Source organism: Schistocerca gregaria, chromosome 9 (genome assembly GCF_023897955.1).
Source record: "Schistocerca gregaria isolate iqSchGreg1 chromosome 9, iqSchGreg1.2, whole genome shotgun sequence".
NCBI lineage: Eukaryota > Metazoa > Arthropoda > Insecta > Orthoptera > Acrididae > Schistocerca > Schistocerca gregaria.
Genome location: NC_064928.1, coordinates 61,082,644 through 61,101,860, shown reverse-complemented (window position 1 = coordinate 61,101,860; position 19,217 = coordinate 61,082,644).

The window sequence follows — 19,217 nt, the reverse complement described above, 5'->3', positions numbered from 1 at the left end:
TTTAAGACATTTCTCCCATGGAGAAAAGTCCGCATGGTGCTTATTGTGTTCAATGCCGATGCAATTTCTGTGTTTCATCAACACTCTGAAGGTCCAGAGATTACAGAATGCCTCCAGATGTGCTTCGGAAGCTACTGCTAGTCTTCCAGTGAACGATCAAAGCGTAGACAGTTTAAGAAACTACTTACATGGAGAAAAGTCCGCATGGTGCTTATTGTTTTCTATGCCGATGCAATTTTTGTGTTTCATCAACAATCTGAAGGTCCACAGATTACAGAATGCATCCAGATATGCTTCGGAAACTACTACTAGTCTTCCAGTGTACGATCAAAGTGTAGACAGTATAAGACATTACTCCCATGGAGAAAAGTCCGCATGGTGCTTATTGTGTTCAATTCCGATTCAATTTCTGTGTTCCATCAACACTCTGAAGGTCCACAGATTACAGAATGCATCCAGATGTGCATCGGAAACTACTACTAGTCTTCCAGGATACGATCAAAGCGTAGACAGTTTAAGACACTACTCCCATGGAGAAAAGTCCTCATGGTGCTTATTGTGTTCAATGCCGATGCAATTTTTGCGTTTCATCAACACTCTGAAGGTCCACAGATTGCAGAATCCCTCCAGATGTGCTTCAGAAACTACTACTAGTCTTCCAGTATACGATCAAAACGTAGACAGTTTAAGACATTACTCCCATGGAGAAAAGTCGGCATGGTGCTTATTGTGTTCAATGCCGATGCAATTTTTGTGTTTCATCAACACTCTGAAGGTCCACAGATTACAGAATTCATCCAGATATGCTTCGGAAACTACTACAAGTCTTCCAGGGAATGATCAAAGCGTAGGCAGTTTAAGACATGACTCCCATGGAGAAAAGCCCGCATGGTGCTTATTGTGTTCAATCCCGATGAATTTTTGTGTTTCATCAACACTCTGAAGGTCCACAGATTACAGAATGCATCCAGATGTGCTTCGGAAACTACTACTAGTCTTCCACTGAACGATCAAAGTGTAGACAGTTTAAGACATTACTCCCATAGAGAAAAGTCCCATGGTGCTTATTGAGTTCAATGCCGATGCAATTCTTGTGTTTCATCAACACTCTGAAGGTCCACAGATTACAGAAAGCCTCCAGATGTGCTTTGGAAACTACTGCTAGTCTTCCAGTGTACGATCAAAGCGTAGACAGTATAAGACATTACTCCCATGGAGAAAAGTCCGCATGGTGCTTATTGTGTTCAATGCCGATTCAATTTATGTGTTTCATCAACACTCTGAAGGTCCACAGATTTCAGAATGCATCCAGATGTGCATCGGAAACTACTACTAGTCTTCCAGTGAACGATCAAAGCGTAGACAGTTTAAGACTATTACTCCCATGGAGAAAAGTCCGCATGGTGCTTATTGAGTTCAAAGCCGATGCAATTTTTGTGTTTCATCAACACCCTGATTGTCCACAGATTGCAGAATGCATCAAGATGTGCATCGGAAACTACTACTAGTCTTCCAGTGAACGATCAAAGCGTAGACACTTTAAGACACTACTCCCATGGAGAAAAGTCTTCATGGTGCTTATTGTTTTCAATGCCGATGCAATTTTTGTGTTTCATCAACACTCTGAAGGTCAACAGATTACAGAATCCCTCCAGATGTGCTTCAGAAACTACTACTAGTCTTCCAGTGTACGATCAAAGCGTAGACAGTTTAAGACATTACTCCCATGGAGAAAAGTCGGCATGGTGCTTATTGTGTTCATTGCCGATGCAATTTTTGTGTTTCATCAACACTCTGAAGGACCACAGATTACAGAATACATCCATATGTGCTTCGGTAACTACTACTAGTCTTCCAGTGAACGATCAAAACGTAGACAGTTTAAGACACTACTCCCATGGAGAAAAGTCCGCATGGTGCTTATAGTTTTCAATGTCGATTCAATTTCTGTGTTTCATCAACACTCTGAAAGTACACAGATTACAGAATGCCTCCAGATGTGCTTCGGAAACTACTACTAGTCTTCCAGTGTACGATCGAAGCGTAGACACTTTAAGATATTTCTCCCATGGAGAAAAGTCCGCATGGTGCTTATTGTGTTCAATGCCGATGCAATTTCTGTGTTTCATCAACACTATGAAGGTCCACAGATTACAGAATGCCTCCAGATGTGCTTCGGAAGCTACTGCTAGTCTTCCAGTGAACGATCAAAGCGTAGACAGTTTAACAAACTACTTACATGGAGAAAAGTCCGCATGGTGCTTATTGTTTTCTATGCCGATGCAATTTTTGTGTTTCATCAACACTCTGAAGGTCCACAGATTACAGAATGCATCCAGATATGCTTCGGAAACTACTACTAGTCTTCCAGTGTACGATCAAAGCGTAGACAGTATAAGACATTACTCCCATGGAGAAAAGTCCGCATGGTGCTTATTGTGTTCAATTCCGATTCAATTTCTGTGTTCCATCAACACTCTGAAGGTCCACAGATTACAGAATGCATCCAGATGTGCATCGGATACTACTACTAGTCTTCCAGTATACGATCAAAGCGTAGACAGTTTAAGACACTACTCCCATGGAGAAAAGTCCTCATGGTTCTTATTGTGTTCAATGCCGATGCAATTTTTGCGTTTCATCAACACTCTGAAGGTCCACAGATTGCAGAATCCCTCCAGATGTGCTTCAGAAACTACTACTAGTCTTCCAGTATACGATCAAAACGTAGACAGTTTAAGACATTACTCCCATGGTGAAAAGTCGGCATGGTGCTTATTGTGTTCAATGCCGATGCAATTTTTGTATTTCATCAACACTCTGAAGGTCCACAGATTACAGAATACATCCAGATGTGCTTCGGAAACTACTGCTAGTCTTCCAGTGTACGATCAAAGCGTAGCCAGTTTAAGACTTTACTCCCATGGAGAAAAGTCCGCATGGTGCTTATTGTGTTCAATGCCGATGCAATTTCTGTGTTTCATCAACACTCTGAAGGTCCAGAGATTTCAGAATGCCTCCAGATGTGCTTCGGAAACTACTACTAGTCTTCCAGTGAACGATCAAAACGTAGACAGTTTAAGACATTACTATCATGGAGAAAAGTCCGCATGGTGCTTATCGTGTTCAATGCCGATTCAATTCCTGTGTTTCATCAACACTCTGAAGGTCCACAGATTAAAGAATGCCTCCAGAAGTGCTTCGGAAACTACTACTAGTCTTACAGTGAACGATCAAAACGTAGACACTTTAAGACATTACTCCCATGGAGAAAATTCCGCATGGTGTTTATTGTGTTCAATGCCGATGCAATTTCTGAGTTTCATCAACACTCTGAAGGTCCACAGATTACAGAATGCTTCCGGATGTGCTTCAGAAACTACTACTAGTCTTCCAGTGTACGATCAAAGCATAGACAGTTTAAGACATTAATCCCATGGAGAAAAGTCCACATTGTGCTTATTGTGTTCAACGCCGATGCAATTTTTGTGTTTCATCACTACTCTGAAGGTCCACAGATTACAGAATGCCTCCAGATGTGCTTCGGAAACAACTACTAGTCTTCCAGTGTACGATCAAAGCGTAGACAGTTTAAGACACTACTCCCGTGGAGAAAAGTTCGCACGGTGCTTATTGTGTTCAATGCGGATGCAATTTTTGTGTTTCATCAACACTCTGAAGGTCCACAGATTACAGAATGCCTCCAGATGTGCTTCGGAAACTACTTCTAGTCTTCCAGGGAACGATCAAAGCGTAGACAGTTTGAGACATTACTCCCATGGATAAAAGTCCACATGGGGCTTATTGTGTTCAAAGCCGATGCAATTTTTGTGTTTCATCAACACCCTGATTGTCCACAGATTGCAGAATGCATCAAGATGTGCATCGGAAACTACTACTAGTCTTCCAGTGAACGATCAAAGCGTAGACACTTTAAGACACTACTCCCATGGAGAAAAGTCCGCATGGTGCTTATTGTTTTCAATGCCGATGCAATTTTTTGTGTTTCATCAACACTCTGAAAGTCCACAGATTACAGAATCCCTCCAGATGTGCTTCAGAAACTACTACTAGTCTTCCAGTGTACGATCAAAGCGTAGACAGTTTAAGACATAACTCCCATGGAGAAAAGTCTGCATGGTGCTTATTGTGTTCAATGCCGATGCAATTTTTGTGTTTCATCAACACTCTGAAGGTCCACAGATTACAGAATACATCCAGATGTGCTTCGGAAACAACTAGTAGTCTTCCAGGGAACGATCAAAGCGTACACAGTTTAAGACATTACTCCCATGGAGAAAAGTCGGCATGGTGCTTATTGTGTTCAAAGCCGATGCAATTTTTTGTATTTCATCAACACTCTGAAGGTCCACAGATTACAGAACACATCCAGATGTGCTTCGGTAACTACTGCTAGTCTTCCAGTGTACGATCAAAGCCTACACAGTTTAAGACATTACTCCCATGGAGAAAAGTCCGCATGGTGCTTGTTGTGTTCAATGCCGATGCAATTTCTGTGTTTCTTCAACACTCTGTAGGTCCAGAGTTTACAGAATGCCTCCAGATGTGCTTCGGAAACTACTACTAGTCTTCCAGTGAACGATCAAAGCGTAGACACTTTAAGACATTACTCCCATGGAGAGAATTCCGCATGGTGCATATTGTGTTCAATGCCGATGCAATTTTTGTGTTTCATCAACACTCTGAAGGTCCACAGATTACAGAATGCATCCGGATGTGCTTCAGAAACTACTACTAGTCTTACAGTGTACAATCAAATCGTAGACAGTTTAAGACATTAAACCCATGGAGAAAAGTCCACATTGTGCTTATAGTGTTCAATTCCGATGCAATATTTGTGTTTAATCAACACTCTGAAGGTCCACAGATTACAGAAAGCCTCCAGATGTGCTTCGGAAACTACTGCTAGTCTTCCAGTGTACGATCAAAGCGTAGACAATATAAGACATTACTCCCATGGAGAAAAGTCCGCATGGTGCTTATTGTGTTCAATGCCGATGCAATTTTTGTGTTTCATCAACACTCTGAAGGTCCACAGATTACAGAATACATCCATATGTGCTTCGGTAACTACAATTAGTCTTCCAGTGAACGATCAAAACGTAGACAGTTTAAGACACTACTCCCATGGAGAAAAGTCGGCATGGTGCAAATTGTGTTCAATGCCGATGCAATTTCTGTGTTTCATCAACACTCTGATGGTCCAGAGTTTACAGAATGCCTCCAGATGTGCTTCGGAATCTACTACTAGTCTTCCAGTAAACGATCAAAGCGTAGACAGTATAAGACATTACTCCCATGGAGAAAAGTCGGCATGGTGCTTATTGTGTTCAATGCCGATGCAATTTCTGTGTTTCATCAACACTCTGAAGGTCCAGAGATTACAGAATGCCTCCAGATGTGCTTCGGAATCTACTACTAGTCTTCCAGTAAACGATCAAAGCGTAGACAGTATAAGACATTACTATCGTGGAGAAAAGTCCGCATGGTGCTTATTGTGCTCAATGCCGATTCAATTCCTGTGTTTCATCAACACTCTGAAGGTCAGCAGATTAAAGAATGCCTCCAGAAGTGCTTCGGAAACTACTACTAGTCTTCCAGTGAATGATCAAAGCGTTGACGCTTTAAGACTTTACTCCCATGGAGAAAATTCCGCATGGTGCTTATTGTGTTAAATGCGGATGCAATTTGTGTGTTTCATCAACACTCTGAAGGTCCACAGATTACAGAATGCATCTGGATGTGCTTCAGAAACTACTACTAGTCTTCCAGTGTACGATTAAAGCGTAGACAGTTTAAGAAATTAAACCCATGGAGAAAAGTCCACATTGTGCTTATTGTGTTCAATGCCGATGCAATTTTTGTGTTTCATCAATACTCTGAAGGTCCACAGATTATAGAATGCTTCCAGATGTGCGTCGGAAACAACTACTAGTCTTCCTGTGTACGATCAAATCGTACACAGTTTATGACATTACTCCCATGGAGAAAAGTCCGCATGGTGCTTATTGTGTTCAATGCCGATGCAATTTTTGTGTTTCATCAACACTCTGAAGGTCCACAGATTACAGAATGCATCCAGATATGCTTTGGAAACTACTACAAGTCTTCCAGGGAACGATCAAAGCGTAGGCAGTTTAAGACATTACTCCCATGGAGAAAAGTCCGCATGGTGCTTATTGTGTTCAATGCCGATGAATTTTTGTGTTTCATCAACACTCTGAAGGTCCACAGATACAGAATGCATCCAGATGTGCTTCGGAAACTACTACTAGTCTGCCACTGAACGATCAAAGTGTAGACAGTTTAAGACATTACTCCCATGGAGAAAAGTCCCATGGTGCTTATTGTGTTCAAAGCCGATGCAATTTCTGTGTTTCATCAACACTCTGAAGGTCCACAGATTACGGAATGCCTCCAGATGTGCATCGGAAACTACTACTAGTCTTCCTGTGTACGATCAAAGCGTAGACAGTTTAAGACTTTACTCCCATAGAGAAAAGTCGGCATGGTGCTTATTGTGTTCAATGCCGATGCAATTTTTGAGTTTCGTCAACACTCTGAAAGTCCACAGATTACAGAATACATCCAGACGTGCTTCGGAAACTACTAGTAGTCTTCCAGTATACGATCAAAGCGTAGAAAGTTTAAGACATTACTCCCATGGAGAAAAGTCGGCATGGTGCTTATTGTGTTCAAAGCCGATGCAATTTTTTGTATTTCATCAGCACTCTGAAGGTCCACAGATTACAGAATACATCCAGATGTGCTTCGGTAACTACTGCTAGTCTTCCAGTCTACGATCAAAGCCTAGACAGTTTAAGACAATACTCCCATGGAGAAAAGTCCGCATGGTGCTTATTGTGTTCAATGCCGATTCAATTTCTGTGTTTCATCAACACTCTGAAGGTCCACAGATTTCAGAATGCATCCAGATGTGCATCGGAAACTACTACTAGTCTTCCAGTGAACGATCAAAGCGTAGACAGTTTAAGTCTATTACTCCCATGGAGAAAAGTCCGCATGGTGCTTATTGAGTTCAAAGCCGATGCAATTTTTGTGTTTCATCAACACCCTGATTGTCCACAGATTGCAGAATGCATCAAGATGTGCATCGGAAACTACTACTAGGCTTCCAGTGAACGATCAAAGCGTAGACACTTTAAGACACTACTCCCATGGAGAAAAGTCTTCATGGTGCTTATTGTTTTCAATGCCGATGCAATTTTTGTGTTTCATCAACACTCTGAAGGTCAACAGATTACAGAATCCCTCCAGATGTGCTTCAGAAACTACTACTAGTCTTCCAGTGTACGATCAAAGCGTAGACAGTTTAAGACATTACTCCCATGGAGAAAAGTCGGCATGGTGCTTATTGTGTTCATTGCCGATGCAATTTTTGTGTTTCATCAACACTCTGAAGGACCACAGATTACAGAATACATCCATATGTGCTTCGGAAGCTACTGCTAGTCTTCCAGTGAACGATCAAAGCGTAGACAGTTTAAGAAACTACTTACATGGAGAAAAGTCCGCATGGTGCTTATTGTTTTCTATGCCGATGCAATTTTTGTGTTTCATCAACACTCTGAAGGTCCAGAGATTACAGAATGCATCCAGATATGCTTCGGAAACTACTACTAGTCTTCCAGTGTACGATCAAAGCGTAGACAGTTTAAGACATTACTCCCATGGAGAAAAGTCCGCATGGTGCTTATTGTGGTCAATTCCGATACAATTTCTGTGTTCCATCAACACTCTGAAGGTCCACAGATTACAGAATGCATCCAGATGTGCATCGGATACTACTACTAGTCTTCCAGTATACGATCAAAGCGTAGACAGTTTAAGACACTACTCCCATGGAGAAAAGTCCTCATGGTTCTTATTGTGTTCAATGCCGATGCAATTTTTGCGTTTCATCAACACTCTGAAGGTCCACAGATTGCAGAATCCCTCCAGATGTGCTTCAGAAACTACTACTAGTCTTCCAGTATACGATCAAAGCGTAGACAGTTTAAGACATTACTCCCATGGAGAAAAGTCGGCATGGTGCTTATTGTGTTCAATGCCGATGCAATTTTTGTATTTCATCAACACTCTGAAGGTCCACAGATTACAGAATACATCCAGATGTGCTTCGGAAACTACTGCTAGTCTTCCAGTGTACGATCAAAGCGTAGCCAGTTTAAGACTTTACTCCCATGGAGAAAAGTCCGCATGGTACTTATTGTGTTCAATGCCGATGCAATTTCTGTGTTTCATCAACACTCTGAAGGTCCAGAGATTTCAGAATGCCTCCAGATGTGCTTCGGAAACTACTACTAGTCTTCCAGTGAACGATCAAAACGTAGACAGTTTAAGACATTACTATCATGGAGAAAAGTCCGCATGGTGCTTATCGTGTTCAATGCCGATTCAATTCCTGTGTTTCATCAACACTCTGAAGGTCCACAGATTAAAGAATGCCTCCAGAAGTGCTTCGGAAACTACTACTAGTCTTACAGTGAACGATCAAAACGTAGACACTTTAAGACATTACTTCCATGGAGAAAATTCCGCATGGTGTTTATTGTGTTCAATGCCGATGCAATTTCTGTGTTTCATCAACACTCTGAAGGTCCACAGATTACAGAATGCTTCCGGATGTGCTTCAGAAACTACTACTAGTCTTCCAGTGTACGATCAAAGCGTAGACAGTTTAAGACATTAATCCCATGGAGAAAAGTCCACATTGTGCTTATTGTGTTCAACGCCGATGCAATTTTTGTGTTTCATCACTACTCTGAAGGTCCACAGATTACAGAATGCCTCCAGATGTGCTTCGGAAACAACTACTTGTCTTCCAGTGTACGATCAAAGCGTAGACAGTTTAAGACACTACTCCCGTGGAGAAAAGTTCGCACGGTGCTTATTGTGTTCAATGCGGATGCAATTTTTGTGTTTCATCAACACTCTGAAGGTCCACAGATTACAGAATGCCTCCAGATGTGCTTCGGAAACTACTTCTAGTCTTCCAGGGAACGATCAAAGCGTAGACAGTTTGAGACATTACTCCCATGGATAAAAGTCCACATGGGGCTTATTGTGTTCATAGCCGATGCAATTTTTGTGTTTCATCAACACCCTGATTGTCCACAGATTGCAGAATGCATCAAGATGTGCATCGGAAACTACTACTAGTCTTCCAGTGAAGGATCAAAGCGTAGACACTTTAAGACACTACTCCCATGGAAAAAAGTCCGCATGGTGCTTATTGTTTTCAATGCCGATGCAATTTTTTGTGTTTCATCAACACTCTGAAAGTCCACAGATTACAGAATCCCTCCAGATGTGCTTCAGAAACTACTACTAGTCTTCCAGTGTACGATCAAAGCGTAGACAGTTTAAGACATTACTCCCATGGAGAAAAGTCTGCATGGTGCTTATTGTGTTCAATGCCGATGCAATTTTTGTGTTTCATCAACACTCTGAAGGTCCACAGATTACAGAATACATCCAGATGTGCTTCTGAAACTACTAGTAGTCTTCCAGGGAACGATCAAAGCGTACACAGTTTAAGATATTACTCCCATGGAGAAAAGTCGGCATGGTGCTTATTGTGTTCAAAGCCGATGCAATTTTTTGTATTTCATCAACACTCTGAAGGTCCACAGATTACAGAACACATCCAGATGTGCTTCGGTAACTACTGCTAGTCTTCCAGTGTACGATCAAAGCCTAGACAGTTTAAGACATTACTCCCATGGAGAAAAGTCCGCATGGTGCTTGTTGTGTTCAATGCCGATGCAATTTCTGTGTTTCTTCAACACTCTGTAGGTCCAGAGTTTACAGAATGCCTCCAGATGTGCTTCGGAAACTACTACTAGTCTTCCAGTGAACGATCAAAGCGTAGACAGTTTAAGACATTACTATCATGGAGAAAAGTCCGCATGGTGCTTATTGTGTTAAATGCCGATTCAATTCCTGTGTTTCATCAACACTCTGAAGGTCCACAGATTAAAGAATGCCTCCAGAAGTGCTTCGGAAACTACTACTAATCTTCCAGTGAACGATCAAAGCGTAGACACTTTAACACATTACTCCCATGGAGAGAATTCCGCATGGTGCATATTGTGTTCAATGCCGATGCAATTTTTGTGTTTCATCAACACTCTGAAGGTCCACAGATTACAGAATGCATCTGGATGTGCTTCAGAAACTACTACTAGTCTTACACTGTACAATCAAATCGTAGACAGTTTAAGACATTAAACCCATGGAGAAAAGTCCACATTGTGCTTATAGTGTTCAATGCCGATGCAATTTTTGTGTTTAATCAACACTCTGAAGGTCCACAGATTACAGAAAGCCTCCAGATGTGCTTCGGAAACTACTGCTAGTCTTCCAGTGTACGATCAAAGCGTAGACAGTATAAGACATTACTCCCATGGAGAAAAGTCCGCATGGTGCTTATTGTGTTCAATGCCGATGCAATTTTTGTGTTTCATCAACACTCTGAAGGTCCACAGATTACAGAATACATCCATATGTGCTTCGGTAAGTACAATTAGTCTTCCAGTGAACGATCAAAACGTAGACAGTTTAAGACACTACTCCCATGGAGAAAAGTCGGCATGGTGCAAATTGTGTTCAATGCCGATGCAATTTTTTGTATTTCATCAACACTCTGATGGTCCACAGATTACAGAATACATCCAGATGTGCTTCGGTAACTACTGCTAGTCTTCCAGTGTACGATCAAACGTAGACAGTTTAAGACATTACTCCCAAGGAGAAAAGTCCGCATGGTGCTTATTGTGTTCAGTGCCGATGCAATTTCTGTGTTTCATCAACACTCTGAAGGTCCAGAGATTACAGAATGCCTCCAGATGTGCTTCGGAATCTACTACTAGTCTTCCAGTAAACGATCAAAGCGTAGACAGTATAAGACATTACTCCCATGGAGAAAAGTCGGCATGGTGCTTATTGTGTTCAATGCCGATGCAATTTCTGTGTTTCATCAACACTCTGAAGGTCCAGAGATTACAGAATGCCTCCAGATGTGCTACGGAATCTACTACTAGTCTTCCAGTAAACGATCAAAGCGTAGACAGTATAAGACATTACTATCGTGGAGAAAAGTCCGCATGGTGCTTATTGTGTTCAATGCCGATTCAATTCCTGTGTTTCATCAACACTCTGAAGGTCAGCAGATTAAAGAATGCCTCCAGAAGTGCTTCGGAAACTACTACTAGTCTTCCAGTGAATGATCAAAGCGTTGACGCTTTAAGACTTTACTCCCATGGAGAAAATTCCGCATGGTGCTTATTGTGTTAAATGCGGATGCAATTTGTGTGTTTCATCAACACTCTGAAGGTCCACAGATTACAGAATGCATCTGGATGTGCTTCAGAAACTACTACTAGTCTTCCAGTGTACGATTAAAGCGTAGACAGTTAAAGAAATTAAACCAATGGAGAAAAGTCCACATTGTGCTTATTGTGTTCAATGCCGATGCAATTTTTGTGTTTCATCAATACTCTGAAGGTCCACAGATTATAGAATGCTTCCAGATGTGCTTCGGAAACAACTACTAGTCTTCCTGTGTACGATCAAATCGTACACAGTTTATGACATTACTCCCATGGAGAAAAGTCCGCATGGTGCTTATTGTGTTCAATGCCGATGCAATTTTTGTGTTTCATCAACACTCTGAAGGTCCACAGATTACAGAATGCATCCAGATATGCTTTGGAAACTACTACAAGTCTTCCAGGGAACGATCAAAGCGTAGGCAGTTTAAGACATTACTCCCATGGAGAAAAGTCCGCATGGTGCTTATTGTGTTCAATGCCGATGAATTTTTGTGTTTCATCAACACTCTGAAGGTCCACAGATACAGAATGCATCCAGATGTGCTTCGGAAACTACTACTAGTCTGCCACTGAACGATCAAAGTGTAGACAGTTTAAGACATTACTCCCATGGAGAAAAGTCCCATGGTGCTTATTGTGTTCAAAGCCGATGCAATTTCTGTGTTTCATCAACACTCTGAAGGTCCACAGATTACAGAATGCCTCCAGATGTGCATCGGAAACTACTACTAGTCTTCCTGTGTACGATCAAAGCGTAGACAGTTTAAGACATTACTCCCATAGAGAAAAGTCGGCATGGTGCTTATTGTGTTCAATGCCGATGCAATTTTTGAGTTTCGTCAACACTCTGAAAGTCCACAGATTACAGAATACATCCAGATGTGCTTCGGAAACTACTAGTAGTCTTCCAGTATACGATCAAAGCGTAGAAAGTTTAAGACATAACTCCCATGGAGAAAAGTCGGCATGGTGCTTATTGTGTTCAAAGCCGATGCAATTTTTTGTATTTCATCAGCACTCTGAAGGTCCACAGATTACAGAATACATCCAGATGTGCTTCGGTAACTACTGCTAGTCTTCCAGTGTACGATCAAAGCCTAGACAGTTTAAGACATTACTCCCATGGAGAAAAGTTCGCATGGTGCTTATTGTGTTCAATGCCGATGCAATTTCTGTGTTTCATCAACACTCTGTAGGTCCAGAGATTACAGAATGCCTCCAGATGTGCTTCGGAAACTACTACTAGTCTTCCAGTGAACGATCAAAGCGTAGACAGTTTAAGACATTACTATAATGGAGAAAAGTCCGCATGGTGCTTATTGTGTTCAATGCCGATTCAATTCCTGTGTTTCATCAACACTCTGAAGGTCCACAGATTAAAGAATGCCTCCAGAAGTGCTTCGGAAACTACTACTCGTCTTCCAGTGAACGATCAAAGCGTAGACACTTTAAGACATTACTCCCATGGAGAAAATTCCGCATGGTGCATATTGTGTTCAATGCCGATGCAATTTTTGTGTTTCATCAACACTCTGAAGGTCCACAGATTACAGAATGCATCCGGATGTGCTTCAGAAACTACTACTAGTCTTACACTGTACAATCAAATCGTAGACAGTTTAAGACATTAAACCCATGGAGAAAAGTCCACATTGTGCTTATAGTGTTCAATGCCGATGCAATTTTTGTGTTTCATCAACACTCTGAAGGTCCACAGATTACAGAATACATCCAGATGTGCTTCGGAAACTACTAGTAGTCTTCCAGGGAACGATCAAAGCGTACACAGTTTAAGATATTACTCCCATGGAGAAAAGTCGGCATGGTGCTTATTGTGTTCAAAGCCGATGCAATTTTTTGTATTTCATCAACACTCTGAAGGTCCACAGATTACAGAACACATCCAGATGTGCTTCGGTAACTACTGCTAGTCTTCCAGTGTACGATCAAAGCCTAGACAGTTTAAGACATTACTCCCATGGAGAAAAGTCCGCATGGTGCTTGTTGTGTTCAATGCCGATGCAATTTCTGTGTTTCTTCAACACTCTGTAGGTCCAGAGTTTACAGAATGCCTCCAGATGTGCTTCGGAAACTACTACTAGTCTTCCAGTGAACGATCAAAGCGTAGACAGTTTAAGACATTACTATCATGGAGAAAAGTCCGCATGGTGCTTATTGTGTTAAATGCCGATTCAATTCCTGTGTTTCATCAACACTCTGAAGGTCCACAGATTAAAGAATGCCTCCAGAAGTGCTTCGGAAACTACTACTAATCTTCCAGTGAACGATCAAAGCGTAGACACTTTAACACATTACTCCCATGGAGAGAATTCCGCATGGTGCATATTGTGTTCAATGCCGATGCAATTTTTGTGTTTCATCAACACTCTGAAGGTCCACAGATTACAGAATGCATCTGGATGTGCTTCAGAAACTACTACTAGTCTTACACTGTACAATCAAATCGTAGACAGTTTAAGACATTAAACCCATGGAGAAAAGTCCACATTGTGCTTATAGTGTTCAATGCCGATGCAATTTTTGTGTTTAATCAACACTCTGAAGGTCCACAGATTACAGAAAGCCTCCAGATGTGCTTCGGAAACTACTGCTAGTCTTCCAGTGTACGATCAAAGCGTAGACAGTATAAGACATTACTCCCATGGAGAAAAGTCCGCATGGTGCTTATTGTGTTCAATGCCGATGCAATTTTTGTGTTTCATCAACACTCTGAAGGTCCACAGATTACAGAATACATCCATATGTGCTTCGGTAAGTACAATTAGTCTTCCAGTGAACGATCAAATTTAGACAGTTTAAGACACTACTCCCATGGAGAAAACTCGGCATGGTGCAAATTGTGTTCAATGCCGATGCAATTTTTTGTATTTCATCAACACTCTGATGGTCCACAGATTACAGAATACATCCAGATGTGCTTCGGTAACTACTGCTAGTCTTCCAGTGTACGATCAAACGTAGACAGTTTAAGACATTACTCCCAAGGAGAAAAGTCCGCATGGTGCTTATTGTGTTCAATGCCGATGCAATTTCTGTGTTTCATCAACACTCTGAAGGTCCAGAGATTACAGAATGCCTCCAGATGTGCTTCGGAATCTACTACTAGTCTTCCAGTAAACGATCAAAGCGTAGACAGTATAAGACATTACTCCCATGGAGAAAAGTCGGCATGGTGCTTATTGTGTTCAATGCCGATGCAATTTCTGTGTTTCATCAACACTCTGAAGGTCCAGAGATTACAGAATGCCTCCAGATGTGCTACGGAATCTACTACTAGTCTTCCAGTAAACGATCAAAGCGTAGACAGTATAAGACATTACTATCGTGGAGAAAAGTCCGCATGGTGCTTATTGTGTTCAATGCCGATTCAATTCCTGTGTTTCATCAACACTCTGAGGGTCAGCAGATTAAAGAATGCCTCCAGAAGTGCTTCGGAAACTACTACTAGTCTTCCAGTGAATGATCAAAGCGTTGACGCTTTAAGACTTTACTCCCATGGAGAAAATTCCACATGGTGCTTATTGTGTTAAATGCGGATGCAATTTGTGTGTTTCATCAACACTCTGAAGGTCCACAGATTACAGAATGCATCTGGATGTGCTTCAGAAACTACTACTAGTCTTCCAGTGTACGATTAAAGCGTAGACAGTTAAAGAAATTAAACCAATGGAGAAAAGTCCACATTGTGCTTATTGTGTTCAATGCCGATGCAATTTTTGTGTTTCATCAATACTCTGAAGGTCCACAGATTATAGAATGCTTCCAGATGTGCTTCGGAAACAACTACTAGTCTTCCTGCGTACGATCAAATCGTACACAGTTTATGACATTACTCCCATGGAGAAAAGTCCGCATGGTGCTTATTGTGTTCAATGCCGATGCAATTTTTGTGTTTCATCAACACTCTGAAGGTCCACAGATTACAGAATGCATCCAGATATGCTTTGGAAACTACTACAAGTCTTCCAGGGAACGATCAAAGCGTAGGCAGTTTAAGACATTACTCCCATGGAGAAAAGTCCGCATGGTGCTTATTGTGTTCAATGCCGATGAATTTTTGTGTTTCATCAACACTCTGAAGGTCCACAGATACAGAATGCATCCAGATGTGCTTCGGAAACTACTACTAGTCTGCCACTGAACGATCAAAGTGTAGACAGTTTAAGACATTACTCCCATGGAGAAAAGTCCCATGGTGCTTATTGTGTTCAAAGCCGATGCAATTTCTGTGTTTCATCAACACTCTGAAGGTCCACAGATTACAGAATGCCTCCAGATGTGCATCGGAAACTACTACTAGTCTTCCTGTGTACGATCAAAGCGTAGACAGTTTAAGACATTACTCCCATAGAGAAAAGTCGGCATGGTGCTTATTGTGTTCAATGCCGATGCAATTTTTGAGTTTCGTCAACACTCTGAAAGTCCACAGATTACAGAATACATCCAGATGTGCTTCGGAAACTACTAGTAGTCTTCCAGTATACGATCAAAGCGTAGAAAGTTTAAGACATTACTCCCATGGAGAAAAGTCGGCATGGTGCTTATTGTGTTCAAAGCCGATGCAATTTTTTGTATTTCATCAGCACTCTGAAGGTCCACAGATTACAGAATACATCCAGATGTGCTTCGGTAACTACTGCTAGTCTTCCAGTGTACGATCAAAGCCTAGACAGTTTAAGACATTACTCCCATGGAGAAAAGTTCGCATGGTGCTTATTGTGTTCAATGCCGATGCAATTTCTGTGTTTCATCAACACTCTGTAGGTCCAGAGATTACAGAATGCCTCCAGATGTGCTTCGGAAACTACTACTAGTCTTCCAGTGAACGATCAAAGCGTAGACAGTTTAAGACATTACTATAATGGAGAAAAGTCCGCATGGTGCTTATTGTGTTCAATGCCAATAAATTTTTGTGCTTCATCAACAATCTGAAGGTCCACAGATTACAGAATGCATCCAGATGTGCTTCGGAAACTACTACTAGTCTTCCACTGAACGATCAAAGCGTAGGCAGTTTAAGACATTACTCCCATGGAGAAAAGTCCCATGGTGCTTATTGTGTTCAAAGCCGATGCAATTTCTGTGTTTCGTCAACACTCTGATGGTTTACAGATTACAGAATGCATCCAGATGTGCATCGGAAACTACTACTAGTCTTCCATGAACGATCAAAGCGTAGACAATTTAAGACACTACTCCCATGGAGAAAAGTCCTCATGGTGCTTATTGTTTTCAATGCCGATGCAATTTTCGTGTTTCATCAACACTGTGAAGGTCCACAGATTACAGAATGCAACCAGATATGCTTCGGAAACTACTACAAGTCTTCCAGGGAACAATCAAAGCGTAGGCAGTTTAAGACATTACTCCCATGGAGAAAAGTCGGCATGGTGCTTATTGTGTTCAATGCCGATGCAATTTTTGTGTTTCTTCAACACTCTGAAGGTCACAGATTACAGAATGCATCCAGATGTGCTTCGGAAACTAATACTAGTCTTTGAGTATACGATCAAAGTGTAGACAATTTAAGACATTACTCCCATGGAGAAAAGTCCCATGGTGCTTATTGTGTTCAATGCCGATGCAATTTTTGTGTTTCATCAACACTCTGAAGGGCCACAGATTACAGAATGCCTCCAGATGTGCTTCGGAAAAGTACTTCAAGTCTTCCAGGGAACGATCAAAGCGTAGACAGTTTGAGACGTTACTCCCATGGAGAAAAGTCCACAAGGGGCTTATTGTGTTCAAAGCTGATGCAATTTTTGTGTTTCATCAACACACTGATATCCCACAGATTACAGAATGCATCCAGATGTGAATTGGATACTACTACTAGTCATCCACTGAACGATCAAAGCGTAGACAGGTTAAGACACTACTCCCATGGAGAAAAGTCCGCATGGTGCTTATTGTTTTCAATGCTGATGCAATTTTTGTGTTTCATGAACACTCTGAAGGTCCACACATTACAGAATGCATCCAGATATGCTTCGGAAACTACTACAAGTCTTCCAGGGAACGATCAAAGCGTAGGCAGTTTAAGCCATTACTCCCATTTAGAAAAGCCCGCATGGTGCGTATTGTGTTCAATCCCGATGAATTTTTGTGTTTCATCAACACTCTGAAGGTCCACAGATTACAGAATGCATCCAGATGTGCTTCGGAAACTACTACTAGTCTTCCACTGAACGATCAAAGTGTAGACAGTTTAAGACATTACTCCCATAGAGAAGAGTCCCATGGTGCTTATTGTGTTCAATGCCGATGCAATTCTTGTGTTTCATCAACACTCTGAAGGTCCACAGATTACAGAATGCCTCCAGATGTTCTTCGGAACAGTACTTCTAGTCTTCCAGGGAACGATCAAAGCGTATACAGTTTGAGACATTATTCCCATGGAGAAAAGTCCACATGGGGCTTATTGTGTTCAAAGCTGATGCAATTTTTGTGTTTCATCAACATACTGATATCCCACAGATTACAGAATGCTTCCAGATGTGAATTGGAAACTACTACTAGTCTTCCACTGAACGATCAAAGCGTAGACAGGTTAAGACACTACTCCAATGGAGAAAACTCCGCATGGTGCTTATTGTTTTCAATGCCGATGCAATTTTTGTGTTTCATCAACACTCAGAAGGTCCAGAGATTACAGAATGCCTCCAGATGTGCTTCGGAAACTACTACTAGTCTTCCAGTGAACGATCAAAGCGTAGACAGTTTAAGACATTACTATCATGGAGAAAAGTCCGCATGGTGCTTATTGTGTTCAATGCCGATTCAATTCCTGTGTTTCATCACTACTCTGAAGGTCCACAGATTAAAGAATGCCTCCAGAAGTGCTTCGGAAACTACTACTAATCTTCCAGTGAACGATCAAAGCGTAGACACTTTAAGACATTACTCCCATGGAGAGAATTCCGCATGGTGCATATTGTGTTCAATGCCGATGCAATTCTTGTGTTTCATCAACACTCTGAAGGTCCACAGATTACAGAATGCATCCGGATGTGCTTCAGAAACTACTACTAGTCTTCCAGTGTACAATCAAAGCGTAGACAGTTTAAGACATTAAACCCATGGAGAAAAGTCCACATTGTGCTTATAGTGTTCAATGCCGATGCAATTTTTGTGTTTCATCAATACTCTGAAGGTCCACAGATTATAGAATGCTTCCAGATGTGCTTCAGAAACTACTACTAGTCTTATAGTATACGATCAAGTCGTAGACAGTTTAAGACATTACTCCCATGGAGAAAAGTCCGCATGGTGCTTATTGTGTTCAATGCCGATAAATTTTTGAATTTCATCAACACTCTGAAGGTCCACAGATTACAGAATACATCCGGATGTGCTTCGGTAACTACTACTAGTCTGCCAGTAAACGATCAAAGCGTAGACAGTTTAAGACACTACTCCCATGGAGAAAAGTCCTCATGGTGCTTATTGTTTTCAATGCCGATGCAATTTTTGTGTTTCATCAACACTCTGAAGGTCCACACATTACAGAATGCATCCAGATATGCTTCGGAAACTACTACAAGTCTTCCAGGGAACGATCAAAGCGTAGGCAGTTTAAGACATTACTCCCATTTAGAAAAGCCCGCATGGTGCGTATTGTGTTCAATCCCGATGAATTTTTGTGTTTCATCAACACTCTGAAGGTCCACAGATTACAGAATGCATCCAGATGTGCTTCGGAAACTACTACTAGTCTTCCACTGAACGATCAAAGTGTAGACAGTTTAAGACATTACTCCCATAGAGAAGAGTCCCATGGTGCTTATTGTGTTCAATGCCGATGCAATTCTTGTGTTT